Source organism: Lithobates pipiens, unplaced genomic scaffold, assembly GCF_037356315.1.
Source record: "Lithobates pipiens isolate NorthernLeopardFrog02 unplaced genomic scaffold, aLitPip1_a1.2 Scaffold_1, whole genome shotgun sequence".
Taxonomy (NCBI): Eukaryota; Metazoa; Chordata; class Amphibia; order Anura; family Ranidae; genus Lithobates; species Lithobates pipiens.
This window is the reverse complement of record NW_027507685.1, coordinates 84,104,802-84,131,706: the sequence shown is the minus strand read 5'-3', so window position 1 is coordinate 84,131,706 and position 26,905 is coordinate 84,104,802. Positions and strand designations below refer to the sequence as shown.

Genomic DNA, 26,905 nt, shown 5'->3' with positions numbered 1-26,905 from the left:
GGATCTCTGGCGGACCCTTAACCCTAAAGATCGTAACTACACATATTTTTCTTTAGCACATAAAACATATAGCAGAATAGATTTTTTTTTAACTGGTCCTAAGATATTGGAATGGAACCCGTCTATAGATATCGGTTCATTCATTTGGTCCGATCATTCACCAGTATTTTTAACAATAGCACCCCCCCAGATTCAGGGTACTAATTGGTCGTGGCGTTTGAATGATACACTTATGCAAGATCAAAACTGTTATAAAGCAATTGCAGAGGCGATTGATAATTTTATCTCCGACCATGAACAGGATGAAACTGCTTTACCCTTGAAATGGGAGGCCTTAAAGGCAGTAATACGAGGGGTATTTATTCAACATGGTTCTCGTCTTAAAAAAGAAAAATCTAAAATTATTGAAAATACGTTATTAAAACTTCATTCTTTGGAAACTCGACATAAAGCCCATCATTCTCCAGATATATCAGCCGATATTTTCTCCACAAGGATATCTTTGTTACAACTATTCAAATCATCTCAGAGCTCATACCGACAAAGACGGGTAGTGGGAAGATATAGATTTGAGAATAAGTGTGGGAAAATGTTGGCTGATATGTTACACCCACGTCAATCACAGACTTTTATACCAAGTATAAAAAAATCATCAGGAGAACTGACATCGGATCCATGTGAGCTCCAACAAACCTTTAGGGAATATTTCTCAGGCCTCTATAATCTAACTCCATCATCATTATTGGAGGATAAGGGAGCTGGAGACGATATTATTGGGGAATATGTGCGGGAAAACGCTATTCCGACAATAGATAGTGTTACTAGGGAATCTTTGGATTCTCCATTTTCGCTCAAGGAACTATTAGAAGTAATTGCTAATACTCCAACAAATAAGAGCCCAGGTCCCGACGGGTTTACATCAAAATTCTATAAGACGTTTAAAGAGCATATAGCCCCGTTTATGCTTCAAGTGTTTAATTCTATTTCTTCTATGAACCAATTTCCAATACAGACCCTGGAATCTCATATTACTTTGATCCCCAAACCAGAAAAGGATTTAACACTTTGCTCTAGTTATCGACCTATATCATTGATTGGGATAGATTTAAAGATATATGCTAAACTGATTGCACTCCGTCTTCAACCACTCCTCCCAAGCTTAATACATACGGACCAGGTAGGATTCGTTCGGAATAGAGAAGCATGCGATAACACGATCAAAACTTTTTTGTTGATGAACTATGCACAAAGGGCCAAAATTCCAGTATGCCTTCTTTCAGTCGATGCAGAAAAGGCATTTGATCGGGTGGGATGGCCCTTTCTTAAACACTCTTTAATGCAAATTGGATTGGGATCGAATATATTGCATAAGATCATGGCACTTTATACTAAACCGGCAGCCAGAATAAAAATTAATGGTTCATTGACAACAAGTTTTAATATACAAAATGGTACCCGCCAGGGATGCCCGTTATCCCCTTTACTTTATGTTATAGTAATGGAATATTTAGCGACGGCTATTAGACGGAACCCCTCTATTTCTGGTGTACAGATAAAACAGAGGGAAATAAAAATGGCTTTGTTTGCTGATGATTTACTACTTTATATCACTAATCCACACATTGCAATTCCCTCTGTGTTAGCTGAATTCCAGCGGTTTGGAAAATTGAGCAATTTTAAAGTAAATGTATCAAAATCAGAAATTCTCAACGTGTCGCTCGTACCCGAACAGGTTGCAAGGTTGAGAGCCAATTTTATGTTTAGGATTTGCTCTGTAGCTGTAAAATATTTAGGTGTTAAAATCACCCCGGACTCAAAGTATTTATATTCAATGAACTATGTTCCTCTTCTGCAACGTACCCTTCAAGATCTAAAAAAATATGATGTTAAGCAATATTCATGGTTTGGGAGGATTAATATACTGAAAATGGATATAATACCGCGGTTCCTGTATTTTTTTCAAACTATCCCAATTAGTGTCCCTCGAACATTTTTCTCCACTCTGCAATCGGCTTTTACAAAATTTATTTGGGGACATAAAAAACCAAGATTACAAAAGAAATTATTATCATTACCTAAAACGAAAGGAGGCGCGGGTGCACCTGATCTATATTATTATTATGTTTCGGCTGTTTTGACTAGACTGGTGGACTGGTTTTATTGCTCGGAAACCAAACAATGGGTAAAAATAGAACAAGGGTTAAATCAACTGGATTTAAAGGCGTTACCATGGTTAGATCTGTCTGATAGCAATTTAAATCAAGAGTTGAAAGAGTCTATGCCCTCCCTCACATCCCATGTGTTGAATATATGGGGAAAAACAGCTATAAAATTGGAACTTTCCTCCTATGAAGGACCTATGACACCTTTATTTGGCAACCCTTTTTTTCCACCGGCATTAAATAGGACAAGTTTTCTTATATGGAATAGAGAATCCCATTATAGATTGAGCAATATTCTAAGCCAGGGGACAATTCCGTCTTTATTAAATCTATTCTCTACACAGCAACCATCACCTATGCAAATGCTGGAGTTTTGGCAGTTGCGATCATTTTGGTATACAATTCATTCAAATAAGTCTCTGGGTAGAGATTTAACAGAACTTGAAACTCTCTTGACACAAGATCAGAAACCAAAGCATGTTATATCAATACTGTATAAGATGTTTATTATTAAAAATCACCCGGAGCCCCCAGAATATATAAACAAATGGGTTAATGAGATCAACGCTCAGATTGCGTTTGGGGAATGGGAGAAGGCATTTAGTTTTACTCACTGTTTATCACCGTCGATTAAAGCACAAGAGACGAATTATAAATTGCTCTCAAGATGGTATTGGAGCCCAGTGACACTCCATCGTATATACCCAGAAAAATCAGATATATGTTGGCGGTGCCATAGAGACAAGGGTACATTGCTCCACATCTGGTGGGAATGCCCCCTAATTTTCAGATTTTGGGAAAAGCTTATGCAATTATATACAACAATCACTGGGGAGGTAATTCCAAATACACCACAAGTCACCCTTCTTTCTATGTTACCAAGAACATATAAAAACGTTAAAAAGAATCTTCTGGGATACTGGTTGATGGCGGCAAGAACTGTGATACCGCGACACTGGCGATCTTCCCAATCCCCTACGATAAATGAATGGGCTTTAGAAATGGATAACATAGAGAGAATGGAGATACTCTTAGCTCAAGAATTAGATACATATGAAAGGTGTCTCTTGGTCTGGACTCCCTGGAGTCAGCATAGGAAATTGGTAAAGGACTGAGGAATTAGGAGGGAAGAGGGGGGAGGGAGGGACTTGTGGAGGAGAGAGGAGTGAGAAGTGGAGGAGGGGGAGAAATCAGATATATATTCTTCCCCTTTTCCTCCCTTTTTTTTTTTTTTCTTTGGAGGGAGGGAAGGAGGGAGGGAAGAGGAAATAAAATTATAAATGTGATTATTATATATGTAAGTAATATATATTCTTATGTATGAGATTGCTTAATTATGTGTAATGCTTTATAATAATTGAAAATAAAAACAGAATTGGAAAAAAAAAAATAATTACCACCATCTGGACATGCTCCTGCAGACAATTTTCTGTCCAGGTACATACCATGTCATCAATGCCAAAAGACCTTCATTTGTAAATGAATCATTTGTGCGGTACTCTATCATATGCCTTATCAAAATCTAGATACGCTACATCCACAGGCCTTACTCTATTCAAATTACAGCTCACTTACTCATGGAAGGTTCAAAGGTTGGTCTGGTAGGAACAGTTCTTCATAAATCCATGTTGATTACTACTAATGATACTAATTTCATCAGACTTGGATATGGTCCCTTATCATTCCTTCCAACATACTATTGATGTTTGTCGAGAAGGGATATGATGGTGGTTCTCTAGATCTGGTGATTAGTGAAGTAGCAGAGAGATAGTTCGCACTGGTCTTGGAATCATTACTCCGGAAAATAACCCAAGCATTGGGGGGATTCATGTGGGGTCTGTGGAGCATAAGCTCTATGCGTATGCAGATGATATACTCTTCCATGTCATAGACCCCTTTTGTCTCATTGCCTAACCTGATGGAGGAGCTGTCCGCATATAGCCAATTTTCGGATCAATTATGCTACCAATTCTGAGATTCTGCCAGTCACCATTCTCTCGGCTCTGGCTTCCTCCTTGAAGGGATCTTTTCCTTTCTCGTGGGCATCACCCCCCCCCCCCCCCATGCGATACCTAGGGATCCAACTCACTGATTGTCTAGGTTCCCTGTATGCATATAATTATGTCCTTCTACTCAGGAAGATTCACCTTGATTTGCAGTCTTGGGACAGGGCAACCTTCAGGTGGGTCAGCCGCACAAACATTCTCAAGATGATAGTATTGCCCTGCATACTATTTCTCCTGAAGATGCTACCTGTGCCCCTACCTCGGCGCTTCTTTGCAGAACTATGCAGCCTTTTCATTGGGTTTATGTGGGGGGGTGTAAGAGACCACGAATTGCCATGACTTTGCTCCAGAGATCCAAATGGGCTGGGGGACTGGGAGTACCTAATGTATAACAATATTATCAGGCAGCTGCATTGCAATGGATTTGTATCTGGAGGTAGTGATGGACGAACTTCAGATGGGACGTTTCGCGAACGCGGCCGATAGTTCGCGAACCGGAGCGTTCGCGGCGGGCACCATTGACTTCAATGGGAGGCGAACTTTGCAAACCTACAGGTCAAATTTGCAGCCACAAAATAATTAATAGCTGTGCAAACATAGTCCCACCACATGGCCAATGACATAACACATGTATGAGGTGAATCTGGGATAGACAACTACAAGCATTCTTTTTTTATATGGGAAATTGTTGTGACAATTCAGGACTGTGGAGCGCATGAAGGCAATGGAGGAGAGGGAAGGTCAGGGTAGGCAAAGAAGAGGGTGCAGGAGATGATCACCAGCAGCGTGACATACAGCAATGACACCTGCACCGTGATAGAGTCATCTGACACCAGCACCGTGATAGAGAGCACTGACATCAGCAGCGTGACATACAGCAATGACACCTGCACCGTGATAGAGTGATCTGACAACAGCACCATGATAGAGAGCACTGACATCAGCAGTGTGACATAAAGCACTAACACCAGCACCGTGATATACAGCACTGACAGCAGCACCGTGATAGAGAGCACTGACATCAGCAGCGTGACATACAGCAATTACACCTGCACCGTGATATACAGCACTGACAGCAGCACCGTGATAGAGAGTGCTGACATCAGCACCGTGATATAGAGCACTGACATCAGCAGCGTGACATACAGCAATGACACCTGCACCGTGATAGAGTGATCTGACACCAGCATCGTGATAGAGAGCACTGACATCAGCTGCGTGACATAAAGCACCAACACCAGCACCATGATATACAGCACTGACAGCAGCACCGTGATAGAGAGCACTGACATCAGCAGCGTGACATACAGCAATGACACCTGCACCGTGATAGAGTGATCTGACAACAGCACCGTGATAGAGAGCACTGACATCAGCAGCGTGACATAAAGCACTAACACCAGCACCGTGATATACAACACTGACAGTAGCACCGTGATAGAGAGCACCGACATCAGCAGCGTGACATACAGCAATGACACCTGCACCGTGATAGAGTCATCTGACACCAGCACCGTGATAGAGAGCACTGACATCAGCAGCATGACATAAAGCACTAACACCAGCACCGTGATATACAGCACTGACAGCAGCACCGTGATAGAGAGTACTGACGTCAGCACCGTGATATACAGCACTGACACCTGCATCGTAAGCAGCCCCAGGAGGAAGTCAGCATAGCACAGGGATGGTGGGAGCCCCTCATAATGAGCATAGCACAGGGATGGTGGGAGCCCCTCATAATGAGCATAGCACAGGGATGGTGGGAGCCCCTCATAATGAGCATAGCACAGGGATGGTGGGAGCCCCTCATAATATGCACAGCAGAGGTACAGCCCCAGGAGGAAGTCAGCACAACACAGGGATGATGGGAGCCCCTCATAATAAGCAGCCCCAGGAGGATGTCAGCATAGCACAGAGATGGTGGGAGCCCCTCATAATAAGCAGCCCCAGGAGGATGTCAGCATAGCACACGGATGGTGGGGGCCCCTCATAATAAGCAGCCCCAGGAGGAAGTCAGCACAGGGATGGTGGGCACCCCTCATAATAAGCAGCCCCAGGAGGAAGTCAGCACAGCACAGGGATGGTGGGAGCCCCTCATAATAAGCATAGCACAGGGATGGTGGGAGCCCCTCATAATATGCACAGCAGAGGTACAGCCCCAGGAGGAAGTCAGCACAGCACAGGGATGGTGGGAGCCCCTCATAATAAGCAGCCCCAGGAGGAAGTCAGCACAGCACAGGGATGGTGGGAGCCCCTCATAATAAGCAGCCCCAGTAGAAATATGACACCGCTCAACCTCTTCAAACAGGAGGGTACGGGCATATAGTACGGTGTGCTTTTCTTGCACAAGGAAGTGAGCCAAATGAAGAAAGAAGGTCTGTGTGCTCGATTTAAAAAATTGTTTATAGACATATACATGGTCACTGGTCACAGGAGCAACAGCTCAAGCTTGTTGCTCCTGCCCTACCCCTACCACCCCTGCGGAAGGGCCTGCCTCTTCCTCTGCCTGTCATTTTTTAAATGACCCTGTGACAAAACTCTCAGTCCCTATACTGATGAAGGACTGCTGCAGTATAGAGCAGCGGTCAGCAGTAGTGCACCTCAACCATATGTATTGTGGACCTATACCAGTCCTTAAGGAATAGCAGACTGTACCTCACTCAACCCTATGTACTGTAGTACCCTATACCTTACCAGTCCTTATAAGGACCTTTGTGGAACAAGTAGGTTGTGTGTGACTGATTAGCAGACTGTACGTCAGTCCCTATACTGATAAAAGACTGCTGCAGTATAGGGCAGCGGTCAGCAGTAGTGCACTTCAACCCTATGTATTGTGGACCTATACCAGTCCTTATAGAATAGCAGACTGTACCTCGCTCAACCCTATGTACTGTAGCACCCTACACCAGGTTACCAGTCCTTATAAGGACCTTTGTGGAACAAGTAGGTTGTGTGTGACTGATTAGCAGACTGTACGTCAGTCCCTATACTGATGAAGGACTGCTGCAGTATAGGGCAGCGGTCAGCAGTAGTGCACCTCAACCCTATGTATTGTGAACCTATACCAGTCCTTATAGAATAGCAGACTGTACCTCACTCAACCCTATGTACTGTAGCACCCTACACCAGGTTACCAGTCCTTATAAGGACCTTTGTGGAACAAGTAGGTTGTGTGTGACTGATTAACAGACTGTACGTCAGTCCCTATACTGATGAAGGACTGCTGCAGTATAGGGCAGCGGTCAGCAGTAGTGCACCTCAACCCTATGTATTGTGGACCTATACCAGTCCTTACAGAATAGCAGACTGTACCTCACTCAACCCTATGTACTGTAGCACCCTACACCAGGTTACCAGTCCTTATAAGGACCTTTGTGGAACAAGTAGGTTGTGTGTGACTGATTAGCAGACTGTAGGTCAGTCCCTATACTGATGAAGGACTGCTGCAGTATATGGCAGCGGTCAGCAGTAGTGCACCTCAACCCTACGTATTGTGGACCTATACCAGTCCTTACAGAATAGCAGACTGTACCTCACTCAACCCTATGTACTGTAGCACCCTACACCAGGTTACCAGTCCTTATAAGGACCTTTGTGGAACAAGTAGGTTGTTTGTGACTGATTAGCAGACTGTAGGTCAGTCCCTATACTGATGAAGGACTGCTGCAGTATAGGGCAGCGGTCAGCAGTAGTGCACCTCAACCCTATGTATTGTGGACCTATACCAGTCCTTACAGAATAGCAGACTGTACCTCACTCAACCCTATGTACTGTAGCACCCTACACCAGGTTACCAGTCCTTATAAGGACCTTTTTGGAACAAGTAGGTTGTGTGTGACTGATTAGCAGACTGTACGTCAGTCCTTATACTGATGAAGGACTGCTGCAGTATATGGCAGCGGTCAGCAGTAGTGCACCTCAACCCTATGTATTGTGGACCTATACCAGTCCTTACAGAATAGCAGACTGTACCTCACTCAACCCTATGTAATGTAGCACCCTACACCAGGTTACCAGTCCTTATAAGGACCTTTGTGGAACAAGTAGGTTGTGTGTGACTGATTAGCAGACTGTAGGTCAGTCCCTATACTGATGAAGGACTGCTGCAGTATAGGGCAGCGGTCAGCAGTAGTGCACCTCAACCCTATGTATTGTGGACCTATACCAGTCCTTATAGAATAGCAGACTGTACCTCACTCAACCCTATGTACTGTAGCACTCTACACCAGGTTACCAGTAGTTATAAGGACCTTTGTGGAACAAGTAGGTTGTTTGTGACTGATTAGCAGACTGTAGGTCAGTCCCTATACTGATGAAGGACTGCTGCAGTATAGGGCAGCGGTCAGCAGTAGTGCACCTCAACCCTATGTATTGTGGACCTATTCCAGTCCTTACAGAATAGCAGACTGTACCTCACTCAACCCTATGTACTGTAGCACCTTACACCAGGTTACCAGTCCTTATAAGGACCTTTTTGGAACAAGTAGGTTGTGTGTGACTGATTAGCAGACTGTATGTCAGTCCCTATACTGATGAAGGACTGCTGCAGTATAGGGCAGCGGTCAGCAGTAGTGCACCTCAACCCTATGTATTGTGGAGCTATACCAGTCCTTACAGAATAGCAGACTGTACCTCACTCATCCCTATGTACTGTAGCACCCTACACCAGGTTACCAGTCCTTATAAGGACCTTTGTGGAACAAGTAGGTTGTGTGTGACTGATTAGCAGACTGTACGTCAGTCCCTATACTGATGAAGGACTGCTGCAGTATAGGGCAGCGGTCAGCAGTAGTGCACCTCAACCCTATGTATTGTGGAGCTATACCAGTCCTTACAGAATAGCAGACTGTACCTCACTCAACCCTATGTACTGTAGCACCCTACACCAGGTTACCAGTCCTTATAAGGACCTTTGTGGAACAAGTAGGTTGTGTGTGACTGATTAGCAGACTGTACGTCAGTCCCTATACTGATAAAGGACTGCTGCAGTATAGGGCAGCGGTCAGCAGTAGTGCACCTCAACCCTATGTATTGTGGACCTATACCAGTCCTTATAGAATAGCAGACTGTACCTCACTCAACCCTATGTACTGTAGCACCCTAGACCAAGTTACCAGTCCTTATAAGGACCTTTGTGGAACAAGTAGGTTGTGTGTGACTGATTAGCAGACTGTACGTCAGTCCCTATACTGATGAAGGACTGCTGCAGTATATGGCAGCGGCCAGCAGTAGTCCACCTCAACCCTATGTATTGTGGACCTATACCAGTCCTTACAGAATAGCAGACTGTACCTCACTCAACCCTATGTACTGTTGCACCCTACACCAGGTTACCAGTCCTTATAAGGACCTTTTTGGAACAAGTAGGTTGTGTGTGACTGATTAGCAGACTGTACGTCAGTCCCTATACTGATGAAGGACTGCTGCAGTATAGGGCAGCGGTCAGCAGTAGTGCACCTCAACCCTATGTATTATGGACCTATACCAGTCCTTACGGAATAGCAGACTGTACCTCACTCAACCCTATGTACTGTAGCACCCTACACCAGGTTACCACCTTATAAGGACCTTTGTGGAACAAGTAGGTTGTGACTGATTAGCAGACTGCAGCAGAAGGGCAGCAGTCAAGTATAATATTCTTTCTATATTTGGAAGAAAGAATATTATATGTGTACAAGCCTATTACCATACCACTGATACCAGTCCTGAAAAGAACCTTTGTGGACCTAATATAGTAATAGCTACTGTTTAAACTGACCCTCGCTGCCTCACACACAGCTTCCTGACTGTCCCTATATTAACTGACAAAACAGAGGCTGCTGGAACAATAACTGGAATAGCACTTTTGTGGACCTGATAGTAACAGCTAATGATTAAACTGACTGTCCCTGCAGCACACACCGTCCTGTCTCTTTCTCTACACTGACAAAAGACACTCAGGCTGCTGCAGCAATCACTAGCACAGCACTGCCTCAAACCTATATCCTGAAGTACACCTAACATCTATACCAGTCCTGAAAATAACTTTTGTGTACCAAATAGCTAGCGATTTGGGTCGCTGCAATCTCTCCCTGCTCCACACAGCAACCTCTCCCTATAGTGACAGAAGAAAGAATGTAAAATGGCCGCCGGATCGGGTGTATTTATAAGTTAGGGGGAATGTCCAAGTTTCCATGTGCTGTAATGTCTCAATTGACTGTCCTGTACCCCATGATGGATGTGTCATCATAGGTCAAAGTTCTTTTACACAGTAAACACGGAAGTCCGCCGGGCGAACGGCAGCAATAGTCCGCCGATCGGGCGGACCGCGAACAGCCAAAATTTGCCGCGAAACGACCGCCAGGCGAACCGTTGGGCCATCACTATCTGGAGGTTCCATTCCTCCTCCAAGCTATGGGTTCCCTTGGAAAAGACCATAGTGGGTAGAGAACTGTCATATGCGCCATGGGTTCCTTGGGAAGACAGGGTTTTCTCTGATTGGGTGTCCCCACTAACCTCTCATGCGCTGAAGGTGTGGAATAGATTGAATGGGCATGTTGCACCTCCGACATCTCTGTTGGTGCCGGTAGGCAGTTACTCTTGGTTTCCCCCTGGGGAGCGGCTGTCCTTCTTTGGAACCTGGGCAAGAGACAGGGTTCTTAGATTTGACATGTTTTGTAGAGGATCACGCATTGGCTCCACTCACCCACCCTCAGGGAACAATATGGCAGCTTCCCCTTTGATTTCTAGAGGCATCGTCATTTGGCTGTTTTCATCAATACAAGACATAGAAACCACTCTCACTGAGTTTGAAAGCCTACAGGTGGCTAGTGACCCCCTGCCCCACATGATCTCAACCCTTTATAAGATGCTAGATATGGCTAAACCTAGCCCAAAAAACTTTTTGGTGAGAGAATGGGAGCGCGACCTCCAGAGTGATTTTACAGATAAACAGTTGCATCATCTGTACCACCTAACACACTCTAGTTCAATAGACTGTAAAACACAGAAGAATAGCTACAAACTGTTATCAAGGTGGTATATTGTACCTTTGTCTATTGCTCAAATGTATCCCTCCGCTTCTGACCTGTGTTGGAGGAGATGTGGGCAGCAGGGAACATGCCTACATATATGGTAGGAGTGTCCAATGTTTATTTTTTTTTAAAAACATTTTTTATTTTCTTAAACACAAAACAATACAGACACACAACAGCTCAGCCAACATCTGGCTAATAACAGGGAAGGGACCCACGCAGAGGTCACAGGATATTGTTACAATATCAAGGACCATTAGAATATATATGACTACTGTAGTATAGCAACAACAATAGGCTGTCAAGGCTCCAGCTCCATGGATGGACTGACAGTGGCTAGCTCACCTAGATTATCCTGTTAACCTGGGTTAGTTTATTAGGATGTTAAGGAGAGCCATCATATATCACAGAGGTCACCTAATTTGTTGCAGCAGTGGAGGGTTCCACTAACCACTTACTTCAGACTCTATCATGTTTTTCGGACAGCCTCTATGTGTGTAGGTGTCCCTGTAAAGGGGTATCACATTGTTAACAAGTGTTTTCCATAAGCCTATAGAGGGAGGAGGCTTTCTCTTCCAGCACAGGACAATGGATTTCCTGGCATAGAACAGCAGAAGACCCAACAAGGTTCTCACAGATACTGTGGGCACCAAGTCCTCCACCAGCCCTATCAGGCATTTTCTTGGGGATGGATCAATAAAGATACTTAGCAAATCATTCACCTCTGAAAGAATTTGTGACCTGTAATTACCGGGCAGGACCAAAAGATGTGGATAAAGTCCCCGAGGGCATGGTCACAACGTCAGCATTCCGGGGAGAGAGAAGACATGCCCTAGGGACAATCTTGTATTCAATGAGGCGGTCTTTCGTGGAAATCAGTATTTTAAATGGGAAGTCCCACACATCCTCCCAATCCTCGGAGTCAATCTCATCCCATTGCTGATGTACCCTGGACAGTTCAGGAGACGAGACCCGGAGGAGATGTGCATATAGCACTGAGGTGGATTTTTTCGGTACGCTCAAATCGCAAAATTCGCTCTAGGTAGGACTGCAACATCTCTCTTTCACCTGGAGGGAACTGAGCCTTGAAAGCATGGGACAACTGTTGATATCTGAATTTGTGCAAGAGCGGGGCATTGTGATGAGACATTAAGTGATCAAAGGAGAATATCGTTAGGTCTGAGGTGATGTCTGAGAGAGCCTTGATCTGGTACCTGGCCCATATCACAGGGTCTGGAATTTCGAGAAAGTGCTGTAGGTTGGGATTGTTGCAGAGCGGGGCATTCGGGATACATCGGTCAGAGGATACCTTTCACAGGTCAGGCCTTCCCTCCAGGCCCTAATGGTGGTACACATGGAAGGGGTTAGGTCGTATGGAGCCTTTGGACCCGAAATTACATAAAAAAAAAGGGTTCTGTTCATAGAGTGAAAATATATTATGCCATTTAGTTGGTTTTGCCAGACACAAATCCTTTTAGGAAAGGGGCAAATGTTATGGATTCATTTAGGCCTCGAAAGGTGATAGCCTGGAATTTAAAAATCCAGCGTTGCTCATGTTGAAGCAACACTTTATTCCAGTCTCCGCCTCGATCAGAAATATGTATTCTGCCCAAGGCAACATAAGTGACTTTTAGCATTTGATAGTGATGATGTAAAACTATACTAAATGTTCACTGGTAGATGTCTATTTCCAATTTCCATACTATATATGTGTTTATAAATTTGACACCAAAATTGCTGTTTTGTCTTGCCTACGTAATAGCCCCCCCCCCCCATTCACAGGACATCATATAGATTCCTTCATGTTTGGCAGTTGGCAAAGTGCTTAGGATCAAACATTTCACCATTGGGAAGTAGGAAAGATTTCTCTCTCCTAATAAGGTAACAATGTGAGAAATGTCCACAAGGGAAGGAACCATGTATAGGACAATGTTTTTTTTTTTTTTTAAATGGACTTCACCTTATATTCGCTCTGAATCAATTTGTCTTTAATCGAAGATGCTCGTTTATAAATGATCAATGGATTAGTTGATATAAATGGCTCTATTCTTTGGTTGTTTGTTAGAATCAACCAATATTTTTTTAATAATTTCTCTAATTTTGTTTATGTTGATTTGAATAGCACATGATGATCCTCATGGGGTCAAAATTAAGATTATTTTATTTTTATTTTGGTTGAAATAAGAGATTTTGATGTGACTGACCAATCGTTTTGTTGTAAGCCTTCTGTAGGCATGAACAAATATTTCCCCATGCTAGTAATCTGTCCTGGAGTTTAGAACAGTTCCTTCACAACCGAAGATACTGTCCATAGGGGATCCAATCCTTTTGGGGGATGGGGTGAAAACTTTCAGCATGCAATACTGTACTACCAGCAGTGCTTTTTTGATACTTTTTTGATGTGCTACCTAATTTTCCTTCTGAGTCACTAATTATTTGGACATCCAAGAAGGTAATAGTTTGTCATGCCATTGTAAATGTTAGATTGTATTTATTAATGTTGATTTTCTGAAAGAACTCCTTCAAAATGTCCTCCGATCCCTCCCATATAATGAAGATGTCATTGATGTACCTGAGCCACATAAATATGTGGCCCAGTAACTTGACCAGATCTGCATTTCCAAAGAGATATTGCTTCCACTCCCCCCAGGTACAGGTTGGCGTAGGATGGGGCACAACATATTCCCATCACTACGCCTTGTACATGGAGGTAGTGGGAACAGTCGGATAGGAAATAACTGTGATTGAGAATGTAGCCAAATCCTTTTAGAATGAAGTCTTTTAGAGCCCTGTCATGTCCTGACCCCTGCTGTATGACCTTCTGTACAGCTGCCAGGCCCCATGAGTGGGGAATGGAGCTGTACAGAGCTTCAACGTCAATTGTGATGAGAAGAGAGTCCTTTGGAATGGTGAATTAATTAATTAATTGTAACAAATGGTGTCCTTGACAAAATAAGGCATGGAAATGACATAGGGCTGTAAATAGGAATCAATAACTGCTCAAGTTCCCTGAAATGCCTCAGTTGCTGGAGATAATGGCTCTTCCTGTAGGTGTAATGGAATTTTTATGGATTTTGAGTAAACTGTAAAAAGTAGGCACCCTAGTGTGCTTGGTCCTAATAAACTCGAACAGGTCTTTGCAGTGATTGTAGAGATCAGTTTTCTTCCACGGACAGATTAGAGGGAATGTTCTTCCTACCAGATAGTCTACACATATCTTTAATTGTATGCTAGATAATAGATAGCCTCTAAAATCACCAAGATACCATCGTCCCAATTAGTATGTGCAAAGAAAAACTGGGCATATAGCTCAGAAAAACTAAGAGGAAAAAACTCTAGAATTGAGTTTCCTGTTAGTTCTGTGGGAACAGGGACGTATTTGATACCGCAATAGTCCCTGTTCCCACAGAACTAACAGGAAACTCAATTCTAGAGTTTTTTCCTCTTAGTTTTTCTGAGCTATATGCCCAGTTTTTCTTTAATTGTATGCTTTTAGAAAGATGGCAACATTTGGATTTGTATTTAAAGATGGAAATTTCATCAGATTTTGTGTTGACTTATTTACCTCCTCAAAAAGTTTGTCAAGGTCTAACTGATCTATCAAATCAGATGTGTTACTCTCCTGAAAAAGGAGTGTCAAGTCGCATAGGGCTTTAAATTCTCTCATGCTATATTTTGACCAATCAGTAGTATCTAAATCTATGGTTCTTTTTTTCATATTGGCATTTTAGCATTAGTTATGAGCAAATAGATGTACGTCGGTTACTATTTCAAAAAGGTAAACATTTTGGTGAGGACAGAAGCTTGGGCATTTTGATAGTACCTGAACTTCTGCCTGTGTAAGGGAATGAAGATAGATTCACAACATTTAATGAATGTGTTGGGTCCGTTTTAAAATGGTTCCAGTCCCTTCCCTCCTTTGTTTATTTGGGGGGAACTTGTCCCCCATGTTTTGTTTGGAGTCTTTTGTGATGGTGCTCTCACATTATTGTCTGGAATGCTAGATGCATCAGAAAGGGAGGAATCTGATTCTCCCTGCCCTATATTCTGTCTTTATTCCAATCCTAGCAAAGATGCATGATGCTCACCAGGATTTGAACTTTGCATTCCATTTATACGCCCTTCCTTCGGTGAAAGCATTTTTTATCTCTCCAAAACTTTGTCTCCTTTTTCTGTAAAATATTTTTATTATGTATTGATAAATGTTCTTTTCATTTGGTCTGCAGTTTGGAGTATAGTGTGTTTTCTTTAACCATTTAACAACCGCCCTATAGCCAAATGACGGCTACAGGGCGGTTTCTTATCTCTGGGAGGCCGTCATATGACGTCCTCCCAGAATTCCGCTCTCGCACGCCCCCTGGGGCGCGCACTCGAGAGCATCCGTGACCGCCAGGTCCACAGGATCCGGCGCATCACGGATCACGGTAAACGGCCGCTCATAGTGGCCGTTTATCACGTGATCGCTCCGTCAAATGACGGAGTGATCACTTGTAAACAAACCGGCGTCATGTTATGACGCCGGTTCCTCCCTCCCCCTCTCTGTACCGATCGGAACAGCGGAGGGGGAAGAGATCGGTGTCAGCAGCGATGTGGGCTGCATCTGCAGTGCCCACATCGCTGCTCACCGAAAATTAACCCCTCAATTCCCTGCCAATACTCTACATTACTCTGCAATACCATGCAACACTCTGCAATACTCTGCATTACTCTGCAATACCCTGCATTACTCTGCAATACTCTGCATTACTCTGCAATACTCTGCAATACTCTGTATTACTCTGTATTACTCTGTATTACTCTGCAATACTCTGCATTACACTGCAATACTCTGCATTACTCTGCATTACTCTGCAATACCCTGCATGACTCTGCAATACCCTGCAACACTCTGCAATACCCGCCAACACTCTGCAACACCCGCCAACACTCTGCAATGCTCTGCAACACCCGCCAATACCCTGCAACACTCTGCAATGCTCTGCAACACTCTGCAATGCTCTGCAACACCCACCAATACCCTGCAACACTCTGCAATGCTCTGCAACACCCGCCAATACTGTGCAACACTGCAATGCTCTGCAACACCCTCCAATATCCTGCAATGCTCTGCAACGCCATACTCTGAGATACCCAGCCATACCCAGCCATAGTCGGTAATACCCTGCAATAACCAGCCATAGACACCCCCCCCCCCCCCCCCGCTGCCCTCCGGTGCTTCTACCGACTCGCCAATACGATCAAATCCAGAATCTTTTTTTTTTTTTTTTTTTAGGCTTCCCAGCTTAGAGGTGAGATGCGGGGTCTTATTGACCCCATATCTCACTGTAAAGAGGACCTGTCATGCCATATTCCTATTACAAGGGATGTTTACATTCCTTATAATTGGAATAAAAGTGATCAAAAAATGTATTTTTGGGGAAAAAAATGTCAAACTAAAATAAATAAAGTAAAATGAACAATAAATTTTTTTTTTTTTTTAAAGCGCCCCTGTCCCCATGTGCTCGCATGCAGAAGCGAACGCATACGTAAGTCCCACCCACATATGAAAACGGTGCTCAAACCACACATGTGAGGTATCACTGCGAACGTTAGAATGAGAGCAATAATTCTAGCCCTAGACCTCCTCTGTAACTCAAAACATATAACCAGTAAAAAGAAATTAAATCGTCGCCTATGGAGATTTTTAAATAGCGACGTTTGGCGGCATTCCACGAGCCTGTGCAATTTTGAAGAGTGACATGTTAGGTATCGATTTACTCAGTGTAACTTAATCTTTCACATTATGCAAAAATTGGGCTAACTTTACTGTGTTTTTTTTTTTTTTTTTAGCACAAAACTGTTTTTTTTTTCCAAAAAAAGCATTCGAAAAATTGCTGCGCAAATACCGTGCGAGATAAAAAGTTGCAACGACCACCATTGTATTCTCCAGGGTGTTTGCTAAAAAAAACATATATAATGTTTTGAGATTCTATGTAATTTTCTAGCAAATAAATGATGATTTTTACATGTAGGAGAGAAATGTCAGAATTGTCCTGGGTGCTCCAGAACGCCTGATGGTGCTCCATGCATGTTGGGCCTCTGTATGTGGCCATACTGTGTAAAAGTCTCACACATGTGGTATCGCCGTACTCGGGAGTAATAGCAGAATGTGTTTGGGGGTGTAATTTGTGGTATGCATATGCTGTGTGAGAAATAAACTGATAATATGACAATTTTGTGAAAAAAAAAAAAAAAAAAGTAAAAAAAATCTTGATGTTGCAAAGAATTGTGGGAAAAAAATGACAACTTCAAAAAACTCATCATGCCTCTTACTAAATACCTTGGAATGTCTTCTTTCCAAAAAGGGGTCATTTGGGGGGTATTTGTACTTTTCTGGCATGTTAGGGTCTCAAGAATTCAAATAGGCCGTCAGTACTTCAGGTGTGATCAATTTTCAGATATTGGCGCCATAGCTTGTGGACTCTATAACTTTCACAAAGACCAAATAATATCCACCAATTTGTACTTATTTTTACCAAAGATATTTAGTAGTATAAATTTTGGCCAAAATTTATGAAGAAAACATTACTAATCTGCTAAATTTTATAACAGAAACAAAGAAAAAATCTTTTTTTTACAGAATTTTCTGTATTTTTTCTTTTATAGCACAAAAAATAAAAAACCCAGCGGTGATTAAATACCACCAAAAGAAAGCTCCATTTGTGTGGAAAAAAAGGACAAAAATTTCATATAGGTCCAGTGTTGCATGACTGAGTAATTGTCATTCAAAATGTGAGAGCACCGAAAGCTGAAAATTGGTCTGGTTATTAAGGGTGTTTAAGTGCCCAGTGGTCAAGTGGTTAAAAGAAACAAGCGCCAACTCCCAAGTGTTGATTTCTTTGTCTAATAAATCAATTTGTTTAATTTATTCCTTCATAAGAATGGACATCATCTCCTGTGAGCATCTCTGCAAGTTACCCTCTCATTCTTTTTTTAATTCCTCACTATTTTTTTTCAATGTTTAAAAACGTGAATTCGTAACCCATATTGGTTAATTTTGTCCTTGGCATATCGATCAAATGATCTGGTATGCCAAAAGAGCCCGAACTTTTTTTTCCAGTATTCCATTCAGTTTTTGAAAGAGGGAGGAGATTTGAGTTTCAATCTGATCCCCTTGTTCAAAATTTGTTTCATAGCTAGACATCAAGTCACCCATTCATCACCTTGAAAAATACATTTTTTTTAAATCCAATAATAACAGCATATGCAAGGGGAGAGAACAAAAAAAAAGAAAGAACAACCAAGCCATAGCTCACCTATCTACAACTCACATGTGTTAGGGGGAGGGATGGAGGCTGGTGGAGGGATGGAGGCAGTCGGGGCGTACAGGCAGCTTTGAGGAAAGGGGGGAAGCCTTTGGAGGACAGGCACCTACACTTAATTTAAAAATCAAGGAAGTATATATGATGATAACAGCTCTTGTGGATCCTGGAGTTATACCAGTAAGCTGCTGAAACGCAGACATAGTGGACAACTTCACCAACAACTACGGTTTTGGGATAGGGAACGGAATGCCACCTTGAAATCTGAAAACTTGTATAACTGCTAATATGGAATCTTCACTTCAATTCACTTTAATATACTGTAGATATGGATGTTTGGAAGCTATTCATGTTCCGCCATCTGCATTGTCACTTTAACATTTTAACTGTGTGTCATAGTGAATTTTCGCATCACATAAGGTATTGCTAAAACTCATTTACTATTTTTATTATTAATTTTTTGCACTATTCTAATTTTTTCTTTAGAGTTCAGTTGAATTAATTTGCATTCTCACGTGTATCCTTATAATATAGCACATTATATTGCATTATTTCAATTTGTGATTTAGTCATCGTATCCACAGCTCTGTTACATTTAATTTAATTCTTGACTACCTTTATTCTTACACTTAAATTCACAATGGCACTTATATGGGTTTCCATGGCTGCCAATGAATATAAATACATAATTAAATCTTTTTATACATTAAAATGACAACCAATGATTTAAATACTTAATTAGTGGCTGTTCACTGTGATAATATCCCCAATAGCTTAAATATACTCCCTGCTTTTGAACTTAAAAGTAAAAATAGTAAGTGAATTATAATATACTACAGGTGCCTGCTCGCTCCCCTCCTCATCTCCTTTTTGGGAGTCCACACAAAAAGTGTCTGGTAAGTTCCTTGAGGGTGGGGCCCATGGCGTGGGAGGTGGAGACGACACACAAATAGTCTTGGGATCACCAAAATTAGCTTTTAAAAGAAAACTCTGGTCATAGGACTTATCTTTCTCTCTTCCATCATCATGATTGGTAAATATAGATTTCTGTGTGTGGTTGGATATAATGGTAAAGTATTAAATGATGATTAAATGCTAAATATTTTTTTTTCTCTGCATAGAATAAGACACCCCCTTGAAGAAGACCATAATTAGAAGGGTCGAACCCGCGTAGGGGTTTTATGTGGAAAATCATTTTTGCAGTAAAACGCAAATTATTAGGAGTTCAAACAGTATGTAGTTCCATCATGATTGATGGTTTTGTCATTTTCATGTGAATGCCAGAGCTCAATTTTTTTTAATAAATATGTGAAACCTTGTGAGCTGCCAAAACTATAAACTACCGTGAACTAAAAACTTAAAACAGCTTCCTGCACTTCCCACACTTGCCCACAATGTGAAAAAAACGAATATATATATATATATATATATATATATATATATATATACACATATATATGTATATACTGTGCCGCGCTACTACTAACCATCAATTAATAAAACCTGTGGTGTAAAACAATATAGATATAATGCGTAACATAAAAAAGTGGATTGAAATTAAAGTAAAAGTGCTAGTGCTTCGTGAATCACACACAGTCCATAATGTTATAAAAATTATCAACAACGTCCATAAAAATAAATGACGTGATAAGGTGTCTTCATGCAATGGGCACTCCTCCCCCATCAGTTGCACCCTCACCTTAAGGGCTTAGAAAATAAGCCTAAAGTTGTTATCAGCAGATAGACGGGATCGTCCTTATGTCTCCTATTAGCAGCCAGTATATTAATAGGAGACATAAGGACGATCCTGACTATCTGCTGATAACTTTAGGCTTATATTCTAAGCCCTTAAGGTGAGGGTACAACTGATGGGGGAGGAGTGCACAAAACACTGGTTTACATTACCTTTCATTTTCTGTGCAATTCTGGCAAGGTCTTAGTAGCTAGTGTTCTGTTTCCTCAAGGTGGCTGAGTAGATCAGATGGCAGGGACATCCAGAGACATGGACATGCTGTCACTCTGGAGGGTTTTAGTATGTTTCAAAAAAGGCAGCAGTAGGTCATGCAATGTGAGATTTTTCCATTCACTTTAATGCTGCACAGTGCTCTGAGGAGGTCTGTAATGCTGCAAAGTGCTCTGGATGGTGATAAAATAGGCCTGTAATGCCACACAGTGCTCTGCTCTGGATGGTGGTATATAAGAGGCCTGTAATGCACAAAGTTCTCTGGGATCATGGTCTGACTCTGAGAGGCCTGTAATGGTGCACAGTGCTGGATGGTGGTCTCAGGTCTGAGGGGGGGCCTGTAATGCACAGTTCTCTGGATGCTCGTGGTCAGAAGAGGCCTGTAATGCATAGTACTCTGGATGCTATTGGTCAGAGGAGGCCTGTAAAGCACACACAGTGCTCTGGGCAGACTGTGGTCTTGAGGGAAAGACTCAGGCCTGTAATTGTAATGCTCTGGATGGTCATCGTCCTGAGTGGGACTCTCGTTGGGAGGTTTGTAATGCACAGTGCTGCTCTGGACGGTCGTCTGAGAACTCGGAGACCTGTAATGCTGGATGCACAGTTCTGCAACTTCTGCTAAGTGAAGCACACTATGGATTTGACTCCCTTGCTAGCTTTTTTGGAGCAGAAGCAGGCGGAGCTCCGTGGAAACCAGACGTTTGAGGGTAAATGTCCCTGCCTGACATTTTCGTTTCCTCTGTCTGTCTTAATTTATTTTAGCTGCTCTGATCACATGCTTGCATTTCTTTTTTGACTGTTTGTAGTTTTGGAATGCCGATGATGACCCATCGGCTTATATTTATTAAACTATTCCCAGCCTTTGCTCCCCTTTGACCATTGTGTGTTTTGACTTTAGCTTTTTTTGTTTTAGCTTTTTTATTTTTTCCTTGCATCTTTTAGAGTTTGTAAAATATCCCCCAAACCATACATTTTATAGAATTTTATGAAAAAAAGTAAGTAATTAACTTTCTCTAAAAATCTGGAGGTTTTTAATTTTTTTTCTTACATCTTTCAGAGTCTGTAAAAGACTTGCCAAACCATACATTTCCAACCATATATACACAACCTCTGCTGTCACACAAGTTGGGAGCAGTGGCTGTGTCCGTGTAGCCGCTGCATCCCAAATGACATGAATGGGACTGCCTGCACAGGAGTGCATAGAACACCCCCATGCAGCTGCTGTGTCCCAATTGACATCAGTGAGTCTACCTTCATGAGGATGCATGAAATACCTGTGTGGCTAAACCTGACCTCGCTGTTGTATGCCCCATGTGGACGAGGAATTACTATATTGGCGGCACATTGGTAGTGACGGCACAGTGATGTAGTGGTTAGCACTCTCATCTAGCAATAAATAGGGTCGCTGGTTCGAACACTACCTGCCTGGAGTTTGCATGTTCTCCCTGTGCCTGCGTGGGTTTCCTCCGGATACTCCGGTTTCCTCCCACACTCCAAAGACATGCAGGTAGGTTAATTGGCTTCTGTCCAAAAATTGGCCCTAGTATATGAATGGGGACCTTGGATTGTGGGCTCCTTGTGGGTAGGGACCGATGTGAGTGTGTAATGTACAGGGATAGGGACAATTGTAGACACTCACTCAGGTTGAACTGGATGGACTGGGTCTTTATTCAACCTTACTAAATATGTAACTATATATTTATTTTTATTTAACCGGTACAATTTTATTTTTAATATTTAAAAAAAAAAATTTATTGGGGCGCTTTGGTAAGACATCAGGGGTCTAAACAGACCCGTAATGTCTCTGTTTTGAGACAGAGAAATGGACTGAAGACAGTGCCTTTCTCTGCAGCCCCAGCTGCACTGTAGGTGAATGAATAGAAGTCTCTGTATAGCGACTCCTATTTATTCACAAAGTGGAGCATACTCTCTGGGGGAATCCAGAATGGAAAAAGATCTGGGGTCCTAGTAGATGACAGGCTTAGCAATAGCATGCAATGCCAATCTGCTGCAAGCAAAGCCAACAAAAATATTAGCATGCATTAAAAAAGGGGATTTACTCCAAAGAAAAACTATAATTCTGTCAATCTACAAGACTCTGGTTCGGCTGCATCTTGAGTATGCAGTCCCGTTTTGGGCATCAATCTTCAAGAAGGATGTACTGGAACTGGAAAGAGTTTAGAGAAGGGCAACAGGGCTAATAAAGGGACTGGAGGACAGCAGTTATGGTGAGATATGATAGGAGGAGATATGATAACGATATTCAAATACCTTACTGGGGACTTGGCTTAGGGAAAACCATTTCAGTGGGAGGGAGTTTAAAAAGACACACCGCCTTTCATTGAAATTGGAAGAGAATCAGTTTAACCTTAAACCTTAAATCGGTTCTTTACTGTCAGAGTGGTAAGGATGTGGAATTATCTTCCACCAGCAGTGGTATCAGCAGGGAGCATTGATAGTTTCAAAGAAAATATTAGATTGGCATCTTAGTGATCACAACATACAGGGATATGCGATTTACTATTGACACAAACACTTACTAAAGCCGCGTACACACGTAGCGGTATGTCCGACGTACTTAGTCTGGCGGACTTTCCGCCAGACTGTCTGTCGGACTTTCCGAACGGGCTACTTGCCCACACACGGCACTTTTTGAGCGGACTAATACGGCGTACTAAGTCCGCCGTACTATCCGCCCTACTTTTGAAATGAACGGACTCGCCCACACACGCAGAGGAAAGTCCGCTCATTTCGAGCGCGTCTCCAGGTAGGCAGGGCCCGCGAAGGAGACGTCGCTGGCCCCGCCGCCTGGTATGGACTTAAAGGGGAACCCCAACGCCCAAAAAAATCGGCGTGGGGGTCCCCCCCCCAAGTCCACAAAAGACCCTTGTCCGAGCACGCTACCCGTGCGGCCAGGAAAGGGGGGGAGCGAGCGCCCCCCCTCCTGAGCTGTACCAGGCCGCGTGCCCTCAACATGGGGGGTGCCTTGGGGAAGGGGGGCCGCGCGGCCCCCCCACCCCAAAGCACCTTGTCCCCATGTTGATGAGGACAAGGGCCTCTTCCCGACAACCCTGGCCGTTGGTTGTCGGGGTCTGCGGGCGGGGGGCTTATCGGAATCCGGGAGCCCCCTTTTAATAAGGGGGCCCCCGGATACCGGCCCCCCACCCTATGTGAATGAGTATGGGGTACAATGTACCCCTACCCATTCACCTGTAAAATAAAAGTACAAAAAAAACACACCACACGAGATAAAATACTTTATTGCACAGCTCCGGGGGTCTTCCGTCTTCGGGGGTCTTCTCGCCGGACTCCTCCGCTATCTTCTTGTAGCTCTTTTGCTAGCGGAGGAGTCCGGCTTTCTTCCTCGCCGCCGGCCTCTTCTTCCGACTTCGGGGGTCTTGTCCCCCTCTTCGGTTCTTCTGTCGCCGCCGCCTTCCGTTCTTCTTCTTCTCCAGGAGATGTTGACTCGACGATCTCTCCGGCCGCAATGCCAGGGACGTGCTGCGCTGCCACTTATATAGGGACAAGGGGCGGTGTCACATGGGTTTATGTCACATGGGTTGGTGTCACATGGTGACCCCGCCCCCTTACGATGTCACAGTCCCGGAGGATGCTGGGACTGTCGCCATGTGACTTCAACCCATGTGACCAACCCATGTGACATAAACCCATGTGACACCGCCCCTTGTCCCTATATAAGTGGCAGCGCAGCGTGTCCCTGGCATTGCGGCCGGAGAGATCGTCGAGTCAACATCTCCTGGAGAAGAAGAAGAAGAAGAACGGAAGGCGGCGGCGGCGACAGAAGACCGGGCCACCGCCTGTAAAAGAGCTAGAAGAAGGCGCGGTGGCCCGGCAGAAGAACCAAAGAGGGGGACAAGACCCCCGAAGTCGGAAGAAGATGTCGTCGGCGAGGAAGAAAGCCGGACTCCTCTGCTAGCAAAAGAGCTACAAGAAGATAGCGGAGGAGTCCAGAGAGAAGACCCCCGAAGACGGAAGACCCCCGGAGCTGTGCAATAAAGTATTTTATCTCGTGTGTTGTGTTTTTTTTGTACTTTTATTTTATAGGTGAATGAGTAGGGGTACATTGTACCCCATACTCATTCACATAGGGTGGGGGGCCGGTATCCGGGGGCCCCCTTATGAAAGGGGGCTCCCGGATTCCGATAAGCCCCCCGCCTGCAGACCCCGACAACCAACGGCCAGGGTTGTCGGGAAGAGGCCCTTGTCCTCATCAACATGGGGACAAGGTGCTTTGGGGTGGGGGGGCCGCGCGGCACCCCCTTCCCCAAGGCACCCCCCATGTTGAGGGCACGCGGCCTGGTACGGCTCAGAAGGGGGGGGGCGCTCGCTCGCCCCCCTTTCCTGGCCGGCCGGGTAGCGTGCTCGGACAAGGGTCTTTTGTGGACTTGGGGGGGACCCCACGCCGATTTTTTTCGGCGTTGGGGTTCCCCTTTAAGTCCATACCAGGCGGCGGGGCCAGCGACGTCTCCTTCGCGGGCCCCGCCTACCTGGAGACCCGTTCAAATTGAGCGGACTTTTCTCCGGGCGGGAAAAGTCCGCTCATTTCAAAGGTACGGCGGACTGGCATACACACGGCCGGATTGTCCGCCGAAATGCGAGTCCGGCGGGAAGATTGGAGTGCAACACGGCATTCTAAGTCCGCCGTACTTTCGGGTCAAAAAAGTATGCCGGAGGCTACACACGGGAGGATTGTTTGGCGGACTTGAGTTTGCCGGACTTTTCCACCGGATTGTTTGATCATGTGTACGCGGCATTACACACACAGCACAAGTTGGACTGGTGTCTTTATTCAAACTTACCAACTACTGTATGTACTATGTACTATACGTAGTAAATTCAGTTTATTATGCTTCAGTGATGAACACTGAGTACCGATCGCTCACTATTTTCATTCAGGGAAGGAAGAGGGCTGGTAAACACATATCTACCAGCCCCCTTACCACCACTCTCCTTCCTGTCATCTTCCACCACCACGGTCAGTGCATGCATATAATGCATGTAGGTAAAAAAAAAAAAACTTCAGCCTTTAGAACCACTTTAAAAACAACTAAATAGAAAATTTGCAAATGTGGTTACATCAATATTAAAACAGAATATCCCAAACTAGTGAGAATAGATGTGTGTGCAAATCGCCAATCTTCATTAGCTAAGATCACCACTGTGATAAAAATGCATGCAAATTGACTATGATCAGAATATACACCCTTTGAAATTCAATTCATAGGGCCAAACAACACATATTGCCATGTGTCATTGTCACCATGTTCCACTCTCTTCCAAATCACTCCCCCAGATCACGAAAAGGCACCTTGGAATCACTCCAGGTAGGATAACAGGAAAGGCTCATAGTGTAGTAAATCTAATAACCCATTTTTATTAAGTTAAAAACATGCTTACAGTGTTCAGGAATGTATAAACCATGCAATTGGGATAATCAAAGATGGTGGATGGCCAACTCCCAGTTCCGGCCCTTGTGTCTGACATCACTTTTTCAAAGCGTTTCGTCACCTGACTTTTTCAAGTCTCTCTTCTTTCCTCTTGAAAAGAGAAGATCTGTACATACTTGCTTGTAACTTTGCCCTCATTCTTCATGGAGTAATTGCTCCCCTGGCAGCTAAGGGACTCTCCTCCAGGAATGCCACTCCTGAGCTCATATCCCCAACATCACAAAACTTGCCTTATTTGTTGGGATGTATTAACACAGGACTAGCCTCTAACACTTTTCTCCCTACCCCACTTTCTAACTGTAACTCAACCACATATCTTAGGTGCCTGCACCTACCTCTGTATCACCATCCTTCTCTATACTGGCACAAGCCAGTACCTGATGGGTAGGGTGTATACTCCTATCCAGGTTGCTGATGCTTTGCAGTGTTGCCAGCTGATTCCCTAGATCTAGGATCTGGCCTTCCAAACAAACCACTTGCTCAGTTCTAGCACAGCAGTAGTTGCCCTCAAATGGGTGTTCCATGAACCTATACATGGAGCAAGGTGTACACTATTGCTGTAGGATGTTATCCACTAATGTAATGGGGATATACACTTTGTTTTAATAGACTTTTATTTAAATCAAATGTCTGCACTATTTATTTTCCCTAAATGTTTGAGAATGTCACTCTAATAGCACCCGTTGGTACTCATGATGACCCTCGGTCACAACCAGTGACCCTTGGTTCTCTCACAGTGACCCCCTCCACACTCACAGTGCCCACGTAGTACTCACAGCACCTCCTCAATGCTCACAGTGCCCTTCTATATGCACAGCATTCTAGTACACACAGTGCCCATCGGTTCTCACAGTGCCCTTCAGTGCAAAAATGTTGTCTTTGTGCACCATTAAAATGCCCCACGTCACTTTATTATGATGATACTGCTCCTTTATGGAATTTTACTCACAAAAAAATGATGGATTGTCTAAAGTTTCCTTCACCGGTTT

General features: G+C 43.7%; 1 protein-coding gene across 5 annotated transcripts in view; it reads left to right on the top strand.

Annotated features, from left to right (window-relative positions):
- Positions 1-26,905, top strand: part of SCAI (suppressor of cancer cell invasion) — a 1,638,004-nt gene that overhangs the window by 1,350,032 nt on the left and 261,067 nt on the right. The gene's annotated exons all lie outside the window — the stretch shown is intronic.